The sequence below is a fragment of the Electrona antarctica genome, assembly GCF_951216825.1.
Source record: "Electrona antarctica genome assembly, chromosome: 2".
Taxonomy (NCBI): domain Eukaryota; kingdom Metazoa; phylum Chordata; class Actinopteri; order Myctophiformes; family Myctophidae; genus Electrona; species Electrona antarctica.
Window position 1 is genome coordinate 23,524,281 of NC_136807.1, and position 6,000 is coordinate 23,530,280.

The window sequence follows — 6,000 nt, forward strand, 5'->3', positions numbered from 1 at the left end:
GTTTCTCTGGGGCTTTCAACAGGCATGTGGAGATGGTCCCGGTGATGCAAGGGGACCAACACCTCCTGACCTGACCTGACTAATGCGTGGCCCACTGATAAGGGCATAACTGAATGGTTAGACAGACTCAAGACATAGACTCAAGTGGTGGGACAAACAGCTTTGTGTGTGTGTGTGTGTGTGTGTGTGTGTGTGTGTGTGTGTGTGTGTGTGTGTGTGTGTGTGTGTGTGTGTGTGTGTGTGTGTGTGTGTGTGTGTGTGTGTGTGTGTGTGTGTGTGTGTTCTTTAGTTGTGGTGAAATGTGTACTCTGCATTCAACCCATCCTAACTCCAGATGATCCCTGTGCTTTAGACCCGCTGTTGACCTGTCTGTCTAGCATCAAATGCTGGATGAGTGAGAACTTTCTCAAGCTAAATGAGGATAAGACAGAAGTTCTCATAATCGGATCTAGCCCATTGATGCCTGATGCAACGTATACGTTGTTCTACCCTTGATGCCGGCGCGCTCTCTGCGTCTCATCAGCTATTGCTATACATGTAGCAACATAACTATTTAAAAAATAATTAATCAGAATTTGAAGGTTTTTAGAAACCTTAGGTCAGGCCCTAGAAGGCGTTCCCAGATTCGGCCTCAAGCATCAATGGGCTAGTGAGCAGAAAGAATCAATAATAAGCAGACTTGGCAACCTGACTGTAGAAAGTAACAGTACAGTAAAGAACTTGGGGGTCATTATTGATTCTGAATTGAATTTGAATTCACACATTAATCATGTTACCAAGATCGCCTTTTTTCATCTTAGAAATCAGAGCCTATTTGTCATTGGACGATGCAAAAACGCTAATCCACGCCTTTGTTTTTTCTCGGCTTGATTACTGCAATGCACTTTTTTCTGGACTGCCTAAGAAAACAACTGACAGATTACAACTTGTCTAAAATGCAGCAGCCAGAGTTTTAACTAGAACTAAGATGAGAGAACATATTACTCCAGTTTTGGCTTCATTGCACTGGCTTCCGGTTGTTTTTAGGATTGATTTTAAAATTATTTTACTTGTTTATAAAGCTCTAAATGGTCTCGCACCTTCCTACCTACATGACTGCCTGCCTAAATATGTCCCAAACCGCCCCCTAAGGTCTTCCACTGCTGGCCTGCTCGCTTTGCCTAAAAAAATGGCAACTAAAAAATACGGGGAAGCAGCTTTTTGCTTCTACGGGCCGACGGCGTGGAACAAACTCCTACTGTACCTTCGACAGGCAGCCTCTGTAGACATTTTTAAAGCACAGCTCAAGCCCACTTCTACACCCTTGCTTATTGATTTGTTTTTTTAATTTCTTTTGTTATTCATGTCCTCACTGTATTGCATTACTGCTCTTGTTTTTTAATGTTTATGCCTTGCTTTTATTTTATTTTTTTCTCTCTTCATTGCTCTGTAAAGCACTTTGAGCTGCATTTCATGTCATGAAAGGTGCTATACAAATAAAGTTTTATTATTATTATTATTAACTATGAGTAGCAGTAGGTGCCGTTAATGGCATGGGATATTTCACCTTAAAAAAAACGTTATTTTATCGTCTACTCAGGCTTATGTGAACACCCCGGACAGTTTTTAAGTTACTTGATTCAGTATTTAGATATTTGATATTCATTTTAGGCTGCCCACTTCCTATAGACGCCTTAACAGACAACGTCACACTGATAAGCAACAGCATGCGTGCGCACAACGGCAGCAGAAGAACACCACCTCTAGCCGCTGCCACACGGTCGAAAGAGCTGCGCACGTTCTCGGCTGCGCGCAGCTTAAAGCTTGAGTTTTTAGACAGCTGGTGGATGGAAATTAAGCTCCACCTCCGCTGAATTCTTGCGCGACGGCCAGATTCCCGGAAACGCTCTCCTCCGCTCAAGTCTTCCGCGGAGGTGGAGCTTCTTTTCCATCCACCAGCTGTCTAAAAACTCAGAATTTAAGCTGCGCGCAGCTTAAGAAGTGCGCAGCTTAAGAATGTTTTGCGCTATGGTGTGGAGACGGTGTCATAAGATGCAATGGAAAAGTTCTAACTGCACTCACGTGTAAAAAATGCCCCATCAAACTTTCAGATGCTGTTTTTATCCCAGTGTGGAGGAAGAATGATTAGGATTTATATTGTGATCTCTCGCCCTTGAAATATATAATCCATTGGTTTCTGTTGTGTTTGAACAATAATAGCAATTAAAATCAGTTGTCCTCAAAACCACACCTCCAGTCGCTGCCATATGAACGGGGGGTGCGCTCATGATCACGGCAGCAGAGCCTGTTTGTCCATGGCTGCACCCTATGGGCTGCACGCGCACCTGCAGTCCATCAAGTATAATCTATGCTTCGTCCCGCGATGGTGTCGCGCACGCAGACCTCTACGCGATGCGATGTGAGCTTGTATATCAGCTGTTCTCTGTGCGCAATACTGTTGCGCTTTGAAGTATAAATGTCTCCTACGGTGCATGATGCATCTCACTTGCCAACACACAAGAGAGATTGAATGGACTGAAACCAGCGCTCCCCAAAACAACAGGTTTGGAGATCTGTTGGGAATTGTCAATTGATTACATGAAACAGTCACCCGTGCGCCCAGTCCCAATGTTTGTAAACAAATAATTGGTCTACAAACACATTATAACTTCGAACTCCATTTTAACCAAGATAGAATCATGAAAACACCCAACCTTTTTTTCTGGTGACTGATTAGCTCTGGTCCATAGCCTTCTACTGCTTCGTAGACTGATATTGTCCTTCTAATACGTGAGGGTGTTTTTTCATTTACTGTTTTCATTTATTTTTAATTCATTTTGATGTTTTAGTCTGCCTCCTGGTTCTTGTCCAAAATAATTATTAAAAATAAATGAAAACAGTAGGCTAAATGAAAAAACATGGCCCCCTCACATATTAGAAGGACAATATCAGTCACCAGAAAAAAGGTTGGGTGTTTTCGATCTATCATGGTTAAAAATAAAGGGAAGCTCTGCAAACTCAGATCTGCGCACAATCAATGTATTTATTTAGCAAGCTTTCGGTCTACTGACCTTCTTCAGGCCGAAGGTCAGTAGACTGATTACTCCTCCATATTCCGTCCAAAACTCCGTCATCAGTCATGTGTTCAAGACGGATCTTTCCGATATTTCATATTCCATCCTAATTGGATTTTACCGTTTTGAACAAAATGCCTCAAATCATGAACGCAGCGTGCAATTTACGTGAAATCTTTCACAGACTTTCCTACTATAGGCTGAGGAATATATCCCACCCTTTTCACATTGGCCTGTTATAGTGCCAACCAACAAGTGGATTTTTGAAAAACACATTTTTGGAACATAATGCCTCAAATCATCCAATTGCCATCCAAGGCGTAAGAAAAAATGGCACCTCACATTGGCCTATTATAGCGTCACCAGGAGGCCACAGCCTCACCTGCCCAGGTGGAGACCTGTGCCCTGAGGGGCACTTTTTCTAGTCATTTCATTCTTTCATTCTTTCATTCTTTCTTTCTTTCTTTTCCACAACTAGGGTTTCCGCCCAGCCATACTTCAGTATGTTGAGTTTTGTTATTGTAGTTTTGGGTGGGACTTTGACCACTGGTCCAGTTTTCTGGTTTTGTTTTGGTTGAGGTTTGCCTTGGTTTGAAGTACTTTGGTTTAGGTTAGATCATATTTTGGGGTTGTGGCAGCTTAGAGGTTTGACAGCCCATTGAGTGTTTTGCTTACAAAATGGTGTGTCGGGTGGAAACCTCATTGTTGGAAATATTTAAGATAAAACCAATTTGTTGCATATAAAATGCAGAAGGGACAATTAATGTTTCACTAATGATATAAAGGACTGCATAATACTGAAACTATACAAATACTTTTAAGAAAGTAATCAAAGAGTACAAATAAATACTCAGCACCACAACTCTAGGCAGAGAGCCTCTAACAATGGTAAAAAAAATCACACCCGTGTGAACTGAGTGGTGTAAGGTTTTATATAGCATGATCAGCTGTGGTCTGACGTAATGTCTGACGTAATGAAATAAGGTAAGGTATTATGTAGCCTGATCAGCTCTGATCTGACGTAATGAAATCACACCCGGATGTGATTTCACAACTGGCTTTTTCTGTGCAGAGAAAATGACCATGGTTGCTACGGTCATCCAGTTCACCCGGGTGTGATTTAATTACGTCAGAAATTATTTTGAACATAGCAACCATGCTCATTTTTTTCTGCACACAAAAGCCAGTTGTAGGAGTGGTTTACACCACTCAAAAATGGTTACCAAACCTTTTAGATGACAAAGTTAACAATTAGCTTTAACAGGATTACTTTTAAGAGAAAGATCAACATCCAAATATTAATCTGAAAAGGAAATACTCTTTTAGAAAAATACTTAAATACCCAATAAGAAAAATGAGACCACCAGGAAGAAGTGAGACCAGTCAGAGCAGAATATGGTTTTGTCGATTCATTTCCAGTTCAGAGAGACAGGACAGATACCCACATACAGCCAAATTACAAAAATCTCTCTCCCTGTGCCACAAAATGCACAGGGTTGTCTCTGCCTGACACATCATGTCCCAGGCATTAATACTGTAGATCACGTCAGTTGTTGATAAACGTTCATTGGCTGAATAGATAGTTCATTTCCGCAATATCCCACAGTGGTGCTGGTTGTCGAGCACTCATTGGACCAGCACATGGATGATGAGACTGGTATCGTGTCATCTTCCTTGGTTCAGTCATTGAGGGCCATAGACCGGGAAAGCACAGAGGCTGGCGTTGCTATGGCAACCTGAAGATAACATTCTTTCCCTGCTAGCTGTAAACTTTCGACAGAGAGAAATACTCCTATCTACTTTCTCACTAGCACCAAGGTCAAATACATGCAGTCTCATATCAAAATAGACCTCTCAGTATGCGAGTTAACTTGACTGGGGACAGACAGTGAATCTGAACTTGGCGTCAGGCAACCCATAATATAAGTATGATAAAATAATAAAGGATAATATAGGTCTGAGATGATTAGGCACGTGGATGGTGACATGACATAAATAGGATAAGGAGAACAACCCGGAGTAAACGGGCAGTAGGCTATGAGTAAAATGATGATAAAAGGGCAAGATGACAAAATATGACCTATAAGGAACACGGTCTGGGCCAAAGTTCTATCTGAGTTGACCAACAGAATATGATGGAGTGGCCAACTTGACATGACGTGTAAACAACATGTCAGAATTTATCTCAGTGGCACACAGGGCATGAAGATACAAAGTTATTGGGAACATTTAAACAATTCCACAAAATAACAGATCTACAATAACTCAAAATTATCCATCACTCATTATGTCCAAAACTGTTACTTTTCAGGATACAAATTCAAAAACATCAAAAGTAGCAGATCTACAAGGTTAAAACGAGCTTGTGGATCTGCTACTTTTGATAATTTTGTGTGATCAAGTAGGGTGTTCATTTACAAAGAAAACCATGTTATGTTATTCTATGAACGTCTTCCCTGGAGTTTTTTTTATTTTTTCTTTCTCATGGATCGTGACGGCAGGACCCCCGGGCTACAGAACCGGAGTTTCCATGGAATACAGATGTGGATTGTTATGTAGTTATTGTTGTCATTATGGTTGTTTACTGTTGTTATTATTGTTGTTGCTGTCCATCTCTCTCTCTCTCTCTCTCTCTCTCTCTCTCTCTCTCTCTCTCTCTCTCTCTCTCTCTCTAGTGGGGAAGAGGCCTCTTCTGCTTAGTAGTTGTTTTTAGTGTTGTTGCTGATCTGTATACTTTTGAAATGTGAACAGACCACAATGTCTGTCTGTCTGTCTGTCTGTCTGTCTGTCTGTCTGTCTGTCTGTCCCTCCCTCTCTGTAGGAGATGGCCCACCCTTATTTGCTTGAGGTTTCTTAATTCTTACAGAGTTTTTCCTCGTCGCCGTTGCCAGATGCTGCTCATGTGGGGGGAAAGCACTCTGCTTTCCTACATGAAAAGCGACACGAG